The sequence below is a fragment of the Podarcis cretensis genome (genome assembly GCF_951804945.1).
Source record: "Podarcis cretensis genome assembly, chromosome: 12".
NCBI lineage: Eukaryota > Metazoa > Chordata > Lepidosauria > Squamata > Lacertidae > Podarcis > Podarcis cretensis.
The window spans coordinates 49,738,121-49,751,579 of record NC_137181.1 but is presented as its reverse complement, the minus strand read 5'-3'; the positions used below and the strand labels follow the sequence as shown (position 1 = coordinate 49,751,579).

The 13,459-nt window shown below is 42.9% G+C and overlaps 1 protein-coding gene across 4 annotated transcripts in view; it reads right to left on the bottom strand.

Annotated features, from left to right (window-relative positions):
- The window catches only part of TRAK1 (trafficking kinesin protein 1), a 136,426-nt gene that overhangs the window by 91,322 nt on the left and 31,645 nt on the right, over positions 1-13,459 (bottom strand). For all 4 annotated transcript variants that reach the window (XM_079947205.1, XM_079947211.1, XM_079947203.1 and 1 more), the window contains exon 2: positions 576-862. The gene's annotated coding sequence lies outside the window, so the exon portion shown is untranslated. The remainder of the gene's footprint in view (positions 1-575; positions 863-13,459) is intronic.

The window sequence follows — 13,459 nt, the reverse complement described above, 5'->3', positions numbered from 1 at the left end:
ACAGTAACGTATATTGGACAGGAAAGAATTTGTGGCTTTGAGATCTTGGGGGATTGATTATTTATTTATTTATTTATTTATTTATTTATTTGATGGGTATGGAACGAATGAATGAAATGAAATACAACAACAACAGCAACATCATCACCATCCTTGGGAGGGCTGTGCCCCAATAGCCCTAATGGACCAGCCTCCACCATCCCCCACAATAAATTCAATATGTAATTTCAATATGTAACACAAAAGCTAACATGCATGATTTGTGATGTCGTAGAATCTGCTCCTCAGACAAGGGCAGGTTTTTGCTTCCTGTTCTCTGGACTAAATCTGAATAAAGTTTCACTGAGAATACTAGAGTTCCTGTGCTTGTCTGCATGAGGCATCTCCCATAAGAGAATCTAGAGCTGTGTCAGTAGCCCTGCAAGCAGATAAATCTTTTCTGGAATCTAGTCAAGTATGCTTAATTTTAGCTATGCAAGAAGCAATGTTGTTGGCTTCTGCAGAAGAGGCAGGTTATTACCTCCAAGGAGATGGACAGAATAGCCAAGTCAACAGCCAACTGGTCAACAACCTACCAGTAATGGTGCCAGCATCTCTGTACTCCCTGTAGTCTGATGGGTCATTTTCCACGGCTTCGCTTACATAGTGTTCTTCATGACAGGCTAGGACTGCATGGTCGGTTGTCTCAGGAAACGGCACAGTGGCAGCCAAAGTGCAGTCGTTCAAAGCTGTGGCGTCCAGCTTGGCAGGTTTTACAGGGAAGTGCCAACTGCCATCAGGGGGGCCAGCGCTGGAGACTGGGTCTGGCAGAGGTAGAAAATGCAACCTTCCTTCTTTGTGGTAGTTGGCTTCCTTGGGAGATCTGTAAAACATACACCAGATAGAGAGAGAATGTGAGCAAGGTTTAATTCAGGCAATCACAATAGAGTTAATCAAAACAGAACTCTTAAGCTGTTTGCTCTTTTTCAGCAATTCTAAAGTACATGGCAGCTGTCAGCGTATAAACAGTCTCTATTTCATTCTTAAATAGATGCATTTGAAGGTTAGAGCCTGGGGATAAAGTCAGAGGTTGAGGAAGTCCCCAATTTCCAGTTTCAAATATAAACAAACAGAAGAACCCATAAGGGTGCCTAGGACCGATGAATATTATGCAATAGCATCTTAGCATTTGCCACATCAGTGGGAGCCCAGGCTCAGCTGCCATAACCAGTACCGCCTGTTGTCCAAGATTTTATTTATTCACACATGAAAAAGCCGGAACTGCCACCAATGAAAATGAAGATTAAAGCATGGCAATGGCTGGCAGGATTAAACCAATTATGGTGTTCCCAAGCACAATCACTACATCAATTCCTGCCTTAGAGACATACCAGTTTTCTAAAGTGACTATGGTAGTCAGTCAAAAGTCACATTTTCTTCCCCTGTTCAGCTATATATCAGGCACTCCATTTACTGCTGGGTACTTCTTGTATAGAGACACGGGTGGCGCTGTGGGTTAAACCACAGAACCAAGGACTTGCCGATCAGAAGTTGGCGGTTCGAATCCCCGCAACAGGGTGAGCTCCCGTTGCTCGGTTCCTGCTCCTGCCAACCTAGCAGTTTGAAAGCATGTCAAAGTGCAAGTAGATAAATAGGTACCGCTCCGGTGGGAAGGTAAACGGCATTTCCGTGCGCTGCTCTGGTTCGCCAGAAGCAGCTTAGTCATGCTGGCCACATGACCCGGAAGCTGTACGCTGGCTCCCTCAGCCAATAAAGCGAGATGAGCACCGCAACCCCAGAGTCGGTCAGGACTGGACCCAATGGTCAGGGGTCCCTTTATCTTTACTTACTTCTTGCATGGCAAGAAGAAGCCAAAGACCTACAGCATACACTGATGTCCCTCAAAGCAGGCTGACTTTTATTGTGAGCAACAACCCACATGCTCAAAAATATCTCTCTGTCAGGTCATATCCTTAAATACACTGAATGCATCGAAGGGCATGTCTAAATGACTCCAACTCATATCAGTCTTTCAATAACCACAGTCCAGACATTCTTCAGCCCACAGTGGCTCCCAATAGTCCGTACCTCTGCGGTATACCAAGTTCTCATTATGAGAAAATGTTTTAGAGATAAGGCACCCTCATCCTCATCGTGGAATACTTCCTTAACTCCCATGTATTTTTCTGTATGGAATCGGAAGCAAATGTTGTATGGATCTTTAATGCTGTGGAGTTCCAGCTTTACTCCATTATACAAAGTCATTGGAAAATGAGTCTAGCCCTCACCAAACACATGCCAGAAATCCTTTGACCAGATTAATTTGACTTCCTGATTGGTCCTGATCCACCACTTCGAAGCACAGCTTCTATAAGTAACCAACACAAAAGAAGGGACATTTAGTCCTTCTATGTGAGGAATGGGCATACTTTAGGCCTGTTGGGTCTCCCATTTTTTTGTTTTGTTTTTTGTTTTTTTACTAGAACCCAAAACCTACCAAAAGGAGTCAGGTGCAGAAAACATGTAGTAAGGGTTTTTTTTAAAACATGTAGTAAGAATTAAAGGGCATGGTACCCCTGAGCATATTCTGAGCCTAATAACTTGTTTTCTCTTCACAAACACACAGCCCATTCACACCAAAAGTCCGCAGCTAGTTAGCTTTCTTCATTTCAACAGCTTCATTTAGCTGCGAAAACTTGCTTTGTTGTTAAAGCTATTTAAGAGTTAGAAACCTTTGATGATCTACTGAAAATCATCCAGAAATCTACTAGATTTCAAACCTACCTACCCTGTTCTGCAGAGTATGGTTAGCCCTTGTGTAGGGCACACTTTGATGAAGCCTGTGACTTGGCTTCTTTAAGCTGGGGACATGAGTCAGCCAAGCAACATGGGTACTGCAGTGGTCACATTCCTTTCTGCCTTGGGAGGGCAAAGCAAAAATCCCTAAGCCTAAAGCATTGGGAGGAGCTCATGCTTTGAATCTTCCGCATGCCAAAATCAATACAGTTTTTAAAGCGCCATCACTGACTCAACAGCAGCATTGACTCTTCATGTTAAGCCAGTAGAATGGGAAACAGTGGTGCAAATGTTGCTCTCCCATTACTGGTTACCTAGCCTTAATCTTCTGCCCCAAGTGAAACCAAGCCTAAGCAAATACAGTGGTGCCTCGCAAGACGAAATTAATCTGTTCCGTGAGGCTCTTTGTATAGCGGTTTTTTCGTCTTGCGAAGCAAGCCCATTGACAGCTTAGCGGATTAGCGCTATTAGCGGTTTAGCAGCTTTTAGCGGATCAGCTGATAAGCGGCTTATCAGCGGATCAGCTGATAAGCAGCTTAGCGGATTAGGAAAAGGGGGGGAGGGGAAAAAACCCGCAGGAACTCGCAAGACATTTCGTCTTGCGAAGCAAGCCCATAGGGAAATTCGTTTTGCGAAGCGCCTCCAAAACGAAAAACCCTTTCATCTAGCGGGTTTTCCGTCTTGCGAGGCGTTCGTCTTGCGGGGCACCACTGTACAGCTGGTTTTGCTAATATTTATCCACTGTAAACTGTTGTTCCCCTTCCTCTGTCACAACTTAGGCAACCACTGCACAAGCAAGAACATAATATCTGCACAGCCAGAGGCAATTTTGAAGGCCTGTATCACAGCCAGTCCTGGTGCAATGAGCAAGCAGCTTCTCATTTCTTCATGTCTATTCAGAAATAAGTCTTACTGCATTCACCCCAAGGTGAATGGCGTAAGCAATGAGAGGCATTCCGCCTCCTCTTTTTGTGCTTTGGAAATGGGCTGCAACACGGTGTATTGTCTTGCACAGGTGCAGCGTGTATAATCTGAGCGTGAGGTATTATGATCCATTGACATTTGCTGCCTGAGCAGGTCTGTATGTGTGCACATGTGCGTAACTGATTGAATGCAACCATCAACAAGGCATGTGCCCCTAGGTGAAATTTTTTGCTGCCTGCCCAGTGAGCTTTCCAGGTATATTCCGGTGCTGGTGCTCACTCCATCTGGAGTTCATCCAAATGGGAATCTGAAGTCAAAGAACCTCAAACAATTTGCTTACAAAGACTCATTCGCTGAACTAGAAAGTTGTTCTCTCTCTCCTTCATCCCTCCCACAGACACTACTGAGAGAAAAGCTAGTTGTGAAAGTATTGGCTTTAGGGACTTGATGCTTAACATGATTATCTTACACATTTCTTTTTATTGTGTATGTTTTCTTTCATAAGTATCCCTCATGGTTGAACTTCAAAAGTAAAGAGATCAGATTTTTTTTAAAAAAAAAGTTTCACCTCTAAAGCTATAGAGAAACCAGATGTGACACTGGAGAACTTACATAGGTGTTTTGTTTTGTTTTGTTTTAATTACTGCATAAAACTCATCACTTGTGAGTTCAGGGAGAGGAGGGCAGCAGTGCAGACTTTTGCCCTCTACAGAATAATTTGTACATCTGCCACTGGGTGCTGGTACTCATAACTTGATAGAAGTGCCATGGGTGCCATGACTGCAGCAAAAGAAAAAGAGGTGAGATCCATTATAAAATGAGATTCGTTATAAAATAAACCCTGGAAGTATATAATAACTTACTAAATCTCAGTCGAATCATTTACCGTATGTACAAATTTGTCTGACAAAACCATACATTTAAAACATAGCTCTGCTCATACTTTTTCTCTCTTTAGTCACAATCCCTGCCAGGCAACAAGACAATTGTGGTCTAAAGAACAAATTGCATATTTAAAATGTCAACGTTCTAGACAATAATATCTTACTGCATCCCTTCTGAACCCTCATTTTTAAAGTTATCTTTCTTGAATGGTAGGAAGCCACTGTTTGAAATTCTCATGTTCTTAGATTCCATATCTTTGTTTAAATTTCTTTCCTGTCCCACCCATAGGCAGGGGTATATCTTTTATTTGCTCAATTACTATAGTAACTCAGCCAGTCCTTCAACTCAAAATACATACATGAACAATAGAGGGCCTTGTGGCTGTCAGATATATTGTGGCATACAAAGTAGGTGTACACACACACACACAAAGCAAGAGAGAACATTTTTACAAAAGGCCCAGCAACGCAAGACAGAGAGGTGTGCCACATTACTATGTACAGCAAAAACAAAAATAAGATTCAGTCAAGAGTGTATATACATCTAATGACAAAGACAACATATTATACTGTTAAAAGTAAAGGTAAAGGTACCCCTGCCCGCACGGGCCAGTCGTGTCCGACTCTAGGGTTGTGCGCCCATCTCACTTAAGAGGCCGGGGGCCAGCGCTGTCCGGAGACACTTCCGGGTCACGTGGCCAGGGTGACGAAGCTGCTCTGGCGAGCCAGCACCAGCACAGCACACGGAAACGCCGTTTGCCTTCCCGCTAGTAAGCGGTCCCTATTTATCTACTTGCACTTAGGGGTGCTTTCGAACTGCTAGATGGGCAGGAGCTGGGACCGAAAGACGGGAGCTCACCCCGCCGCGAGGATTCGAACCACCGACCATGCGATCGGCAAGCCCTAGGCGCTGAGGTTTTACCCACAGTGCCACCCGCGTCCCATTATACTGTTACATATGGCTCAATATTTTATTGTCATTTGATTAAGAAAACAAAATTTTTAATTGGATTTAAAGGAATATAGTGCTACCCATTTCTAACTAGTTATGAGTTGGCAAGCTAAGAGGAATTCTGTACGTAAACATCTGTGGGAGGACAATTATCTTATCCTCTGGCTCTTATTCACCAGCAACAACCCAGGACTTTGCTTCTGCCACAAATCCTGGTGTCAACTTTGTCCTCATCTCTAATCAAGGGAAACTATCATTAGCAACTTTTGCCATGCTATCAGGAGCTCATTAACCTGTACATCTTCCAAAACAGCATATGCTGCCATATGCCAGCAGTGCCCTTCTGCCATATATATCTAGTCCAAATCAGATAAACCCTCTTTAGATGTTTATGTTCCCCATATCCGTGCCTGCTTACTATTTTACCACCAGTTGGGAGTAGGTCACACACAGTCTTGAATGAATCTTTTACTCTTTTGAGCTCTGCCCTGTAATCTTTGGTATTATTCAGCCTTAAACACCCCTGCACCTCCTTCTCTCTATTTCCACCTATTTTATCTCATTACCTAGCCATATCTATCTATAAAATAGTCTTGAGAAATACAATTAACAGCCATAAGCTTACTGATTACTTGTTTTTAATGTCTAATGTTTATGTGCCATAAGCTACCCAGAGTGGCTGGGGAAACCCAGCCAGTTGTTGTTGTTGTTGTTGTTGTTGTTGTTGTTGTTGTTGTTGTTGTTGTTGTTACCTCTTAACATCACCTTTTTTCTATGACCTGGTTCACATGTAATACTAAGACAAATAATGTCTGCTTAGGTGTGAACATGCAGGCATGCAGATACTCACAACAACAACAAATCATAGCAGCTTCATTCCTCCCCCTGTCTTGCTGTTGCTGTGCTATTTGGAGTTAAACTATGGTTTAACTTAGTGTTACATCTTAGTGTTTGTCTTGCTCCGAGAAACCATGAGTTTTAGCCAAAGTTTGTTCTTAGCTTACCACCAGTCATTTTCCTGGAGCGAGACAAAGCAGAGCTCAGGTTTGGATGAAAGGCTTAGCTCTGGATAGCATAACAGCAGGAAGTGATGCAGCCACAATTTTTGTTCCAAGTACGCGTTTGTTCCATTAGCCATGGTTGGCTTAGCATTGTACGTGAACTGGGCCTCTATCTCTCATATACAACCATGTTGCAAATGCAAACCTTTTTTAAAAAAAGAACCATCAAAGAAAGGTGTTCATAGGATTCGTATAGATGACTATTTAACAGCCGTTCTAATATTGCTTACAAACCACAGCTGCAAGCTAAGTCTCTGGGGGCGGTTTGATATCACTCCACCAAAGCGCTCAGCAGCATTTCCATGACATGCTCAGATGGAAAAATAGCCATCACCAGAACAGTTTGCATATATTAGAAAGGTCTGTGATATTCACTCCTGTAACTCCAAGCTGTTACCATGCATAGAAGCACTAAAAGGCTGCTTAGGAAGGTTTAGGCAACTAGTCTCACTAACCAAAATTGCTACCTAGATTATTCCCTGACCACTAGCTGCCTGGTCATGAACATGGTCTTTCAGTAACAACTGTGATTATATTTAAGTGTGTGTGTATGTGTGTGTGCACGTGCAGAGACCCTATAAGATAAATTGTAGGGCTGAGCTAAAAAGGAAGTGTTTGATTAATCCTTGCATGAAGCAGCAATTTAAGTTTAAGCGTAAATACAAATGTAGCATAGACCATTCCTTAACCATAGGAAATTTCTTTCCTCAAGGAGGTCAGAGATGCATACATGGTCTCTTCTGCCTACTTTAGTATCATAGCAACCCTTCCAGGATTCATTAGGTTGAGAGATCATGACTGGCTCAAGAACTCTCAGCAAGTTGCACATCCATCAGGGATTTGAAGCTAGGTCTCTACATTTTAAGATGAAGGAACTGGAGTAGGTCAGATTGCATGCTCCCAATCAACCCTCTTGTTTTTCAAGTTCTCCTTGAACTTAACTATGGTTTGGTGCTATTGTTACACCAACTTGTTTTGAAGCTATTTACAATTCCTGATTATGCATTAACCATGATGAACAGTGTACAGAACCATGAACCATATTTCAGAGTTGGAAGAATTCATGCTTAAGTACGAAGGCAGAGTGTGATAACACATGTTCCTAAATTCTAAAAAATGCAGCTGCCATAAGATGCAGCATGTTCACATCCAGCTGAAAGATCAAAGTCCAGGAAGAGCGACTAGAATTATATTCAGACCACCTCTGGATATGAAATTGGACTCAAGAGTTTCCTTTGCAAATAAAACAAGCTCAGTTTTCTGATTGGTGATGCCTCTGTGAAGGAAGTTCAGTTTAGGACACAAAGAGGGACAAGGAAAACAAATGATTAACAAAATCTGGAAACAGCTGTACCACTGAGAGTATGGAGAAAGTTGTGTGCCTAATGGATGTGCATACACAAGTGCACAAAACAAGCTGACTTAAAAACAAATTAAATGAACAGGACTGTGTGAAAAACAGTGGAGGTTCTTTTTTTAGCCACCTACAGAGGAACTTGATAGACCCTTCTTAACTATAGAAATGTTGTCTGAAATGTAATCATATGATCAGAGCAACTGAGTAAATTTACAAAATTTTACATAAAAGATAGCACAGGTGAAAGTGAGAACATTCTCCCAAAAAGGTTAGCGAAATTATCTGGGTGTGATGAAATACAGGTAACAGTAAAAGTAATAAAGGATTTATTGAAGAGATTAGAAGAATGCTTCCTTCCTTCTTGAAACCTAGAGATGCTATTTTGGAATCTGTTTAATTATTTCTTTCATATTTTCATCGTGACTCATGGGAAAGGATGATTGTTGGTATAATCTGCAGATGTAAGCAGATCGACAGGGCTCATGGAGAGAATGAACGTGGTTAAGAAGGACGACTCATGGAGTAATAAAATGGGGTGAAATTGAATGGTACAGAGTCATACATTTGATAGCTATAAAAGTCATCTGCCGTGACAGATGCAGAATCAAATCCAAGCAGCTTTAGTCTTTTGAGGTGCTTAAAAACAACATCACAACTCAAAGTGTTGGTGCTGACCTTTAAAGCCCTAAACGGCCTCGGCCCTGTATACCTGTATACCCCCATCGTTCTGCCTGGACACTGGCAGTTCCCTCCCTGTGAGAAGCGAAGCTACAGGGAACCAGGCAGAGGGCCTTCTCAGTAGTGGCACCCACTCTGTGGAACACCCTCTCATCAGATATCAATGAGATGAATAACAATGTAACCTTTAGAAGACATCTGAACGCAGCCCTGTATAGTGAAACTTTTTAATGTTTAATGTTTTATTATGTTTTTATATATGTTGGCAACCACCCAGAGTGACGGGGGCAACCCAGTCAGAGATGAGGTGATGATATAGTTTTTCAACACTAGATCCAATCCAGTGTCAGAAATACAGTTTATGGCAATATGGTGCTCTATTGTGTGGAGACCATCTTAGAATCTGTAATATTTACTCATGAAGCATGGTGTTTGAGAGGCCTCACTGACCCCACTGGATATGGGTGCAAGGATAGAGAATGGATTTCCTTTACAGTGGTACCTCGGGTTACATATGCTTCAGGTTACATACGCTTCAGGGTACAGACTCCACTAACCCAGAATTAGTACCTCAGGTTAAGAACTTTGCTTCAGGGTGAGAACAGAAATCATGCTCTGGCGGCGCAGCAACAGCAGGAGGCCCCATTAGCTAAAGTGGTGCTTTAGGTTAAGAACTGTTTCAGGTTAAGAACGGACCTCCGGAACAAATTAAGTACTTAACCCAAGGTACCACTGTACTTGAAACCCGGCATTTTGAATTCAAAAAATGAACTAGAAATTGCATTTTAAAAAATCTATCCTAGAATGTGGGATCATCCAAGCTATATACAGAAGTGGTTTAAGAGTAACTGGATTATATCTGGAAGATTTTGGGAGAATCTCAGCTTTAAAGAGCAGTATTATTGTAATATTGCTAGCAACATCAATTACTTTAGATGATGTACCTTCTTTTTAAAAAAAGTTAATTAAGCAGGTGACTCTCACAGTGTGTGCAGAACATTGATGTAATGGACTGAAATCAATCCTGACCCTTCTTTCCTCCCAGAAGAAATCAATTACATGCTGGCAAAGTCTGCCACTCTAGTTTAAGCTTCCAATGGCTCTACCTCTAGTAAATTAATTACTCTAATTACAAGTTCATTTTGGGTACACAGGATGTGAAAGACAGACAGTCCACAATTTTATGTTGGGATAGTTAAAGCAATAGGCAGCCTTTACTATGAAAAGTACTTTCAGGTCAAAATTGCAATGTTCCAATATATTTTTCACAATTAGAAGTTCAGATATCCACACCACCACCCCAATTATGGAGAGGATGCAAGTGTTGAGTGCATATTAAAACAGAAGCGGCTGGCAACAAATTTTCAAATTGTTCTAACTTTCCTGCATTGCAACAATATGAAACTAAGGAAGAATTTGAATGTTTATATAACAAAACCATTTGCGATGTACAGATTAATTAGCCAAAATGTATAAAATGAGAAATAAGAATTGTTGGAAATATGTTAAAGAAGGAGATTTTTACCATATGTGGTGGACTTGCGATAAAGTCAAAATATTCTGGGGAAATATATACAGTGGTACCTCGGGTTACATACGCTTCAGGTTACATGTGTAGTACTGGTAAGCCTGTCCCCCATCTTATATTTGTGCAGCTGGCTCTTCTTGCCTAAGTACACAGAAAAATCATACTTGCACCTTAACTTCTGCAATTTATTGTCAAGTCTGATGTCTCCCACTTCCTTTTCTTCATTGTAGTTTCCTATTGCTACAAACAGCAATACAATTGTTTCTTTCCCTGATCTGGTGCCCTTCAGGCTACAACTGCCATTAGTCGCAGCTTTCACAGTCAACGGTCATGATGGGAGCATCATCCAGACAGCACCAGACTGAAGAAGGCTGCCTGAGGGCTTGATACAGCACAGGAAGGAAAATCCAAAACTCCCTGTGCGTAAGCAGAGGTGCCAAGCCTTCCAAATAGTTTGGCAAGCACCTTCTATGTACTATCCAAATATATAAAGATGATAATTCCCAAAAACAACTGGTGTGGTGCAAGCTGGTGTCACGAAGCAGTTGAGCGGAGAATCTAGAATTGTGGAACTCAAATCTTGAGTCAGTCTTGCTGCAACATGTGCTCAACCTCAGTATTATGGGGATACCATAGGAACCAACTCCCAGCTCGAGGTCCCTTTGCCAACTCTCCCCCAAATAAAATATTTGAGGGGGCCAAGCACCTCCAAAGTTGATGTGCATTGCCATTCAAATGGTGTGCATGTGCCACGTCTTGTGGTCGATTGTGTGGGGCCCCCAATATTTTATTCAAGTTGGCACTTCTGGGGTATACTAATACTAATCTACTACACTGTGAGCTGATTCAAAGAGTTTTATCCGTCTTATGTGAATTCACCCTGTGGCTATTGTAAGGCTTAAAAACACAATGTATACTATTTTTGATTTACCTAGCAGACGCAGGTGGCGCTGTGGGTTAAAGCCTCAGCGCCTAGGACTTGCCGATCGAAAGGTCGCGGTTCGAATCCCTGTGGCGGGGTGCGCTCCCGCTGCTCGGTCCCAGCGCCTGCCAACCCAGTAGTTCGAAAGCACCTCCGGGTGCAAGTAGATAAATAGGGACCGCTTACCAGCGGGAAGGTAAACGGCGTTTCCGTGTGCGGCTCTGCCTCTGGCTCTGGCTCTGGCCAGAGCAGCGATGTCACGCTGGCCACGTGACCCGGAAGTGTCTCCGGACAGCGCTGGCCCCTGGCCTCTTAAGTGAGATGGGCGCACAACCCCAGAGTCTGTCAAGACTGGCCCGTACGGGCAGGGGTACCTTTACCTTTACCTTTACTTATATACATGCAAAGCATTACTGAACTAAATGCAAAGTCATCCTTAAAGTGAGAGATTCAATCTTTAAATTAAACACATGCTGCTAAAATAATGTCATTCTGCTTCCCCTTTCCATGTGTTTCCTCATAAATCACCTGGGCAGTGAGCATAAACTATTTTTAAAAAAGACAATTGTGTAGTACTGTTTTGTTTTCGGTGGCTAGTCCACAGTTTGCAGCCACCAAGATTCTGCCTTCCCTGCAAGGCTGGAGCTGGTGGGGCAGGCAGATTGAGCACATTAGTAATGCAGAGCCAAAGTAAAAGAAACCCCAAAGCATCTCAAACAGGTGCTAACTCCATAAACTTGTCCCACATCTCTGACTTGGAGCTTTGACCTTGTGCTTTCAAGGTACTCCAAGCACCTTGGAAGCATCCAGTCAAGTTGGCAGGCTTTGGCTCCCCTCTTGAGTTCCAATATTCAGAGTTCCAAAAGCCCAGGCCTTGTCAGAGGACAGCAGAACATTAATCATAGTGAGCATGAGCAAGAACAACATTGTGAGCCCCTTTTGATACGAAGTCCCATGTTGCTGACCACTGTTCGAAATTAGCCAGGCGCCAGGCGCATTTTGCACTAGTGACCAAGTGAAGATGCCTGGGTGCGTGGATGGCACATGACATCTCCACCATCTGGAGGTGCATGCCTGGGGCTCACTGGATCTTAACTGTTTTCACACGCTAATGCCCCATCCTGTAGAATTTTATCAGTTATATTTTATCTGTGCGATTGGAATGAATTTCAGGAACCAAAATGTTTTTTTCTGTGCAGCCTGAGCAGGAGCAGTCACCATTAAGAAAAAGAGGTCAGAAAAGGTCAATATATATGTGGGCTGTCCCTGGATCAAGTGACTTTTCTTTTTTAAGTTCTCAAAGCTCTTAACCAGGGGTCAGCAAACTTTTTCAGCAGGGGGCAAGTCCACTGTCCCTCAGACCTTGTGGGAGGCTGGACTGTATTTTGAAAAAATATATATGAATGAATTCCTATGCCCCACAAATCACCCAGAGATGCATTTTAAATAAATGGACACATTCTACTCATGTAAAAACACGCCGATTCCCGGAACGTCTGTGAGCTGGATTTAGAAGGTGATTGGGCCGGATCTGGTCCCTGGGCCTTAGTTTGCCTACCTATGCTCTTAACGTAGCTCAAGGTTGTCATCTGAACTAGCCAGATGTTTAATGGATAATCAATTACAGACAGTCCATCATTTGAAAAATAAGACTTTAGAGCTGTCTTACCCCAAAATGGCAACTAGACATTCCATTTTGGCATGTGTAACCCTGGTTCCCTGGGATGCGGGTGGCGCTGTGGGTTAAACCACAGAGCCTAGGACTTGCCGATCAGAAGGTTGGTGGTTTGAATCCCTGCAATGGGGTGAGCTCCTGTTGCTCGGTCCCTGCTCCTGCCAACCTAGCAATTCAAAAACACCTCAAAGTGCAAGTAGATAAATAGGTACCACTCCGGCGGGAAGGTAAACGGCGTTTCCGTGTGCTGCTCTGGTTCGCCAGAAGCGGCTTAGTCATGCTGGCCACATGACCCAGAAGCTGTACGCCGGCTCCCTTGGCCAATAAAGCGAGATGAGTGCCACAACCCCAGAATCGGCCACAACTGGACCTAATGGTCAGGGGCCCCTTTACCTTAACCCTGGTTTAAGGAGCCATTTGGCTCTTGGTTTATATACCTGAGTTTCTAACACTGCTGCTGACATTATGACTGTTAACTTGAACACGAATGAACTTTGAAGACATCTGGCATGCAACTGATATGTGAAATAGTCCCCGGTTTTGCAACTAATCAATGCACTTAAGGGCAAGAACTGTCTGCCAGATGTGCATATTGGATTCAAATAGCAGTGACCTTAAACACAAGACTATAAGGCAGCAGTAGTAGTGACCTTGGTGCAGTCCTAGCCCATCTGCCAAGTCCTTTAGTCATGTTTTGCAGAAG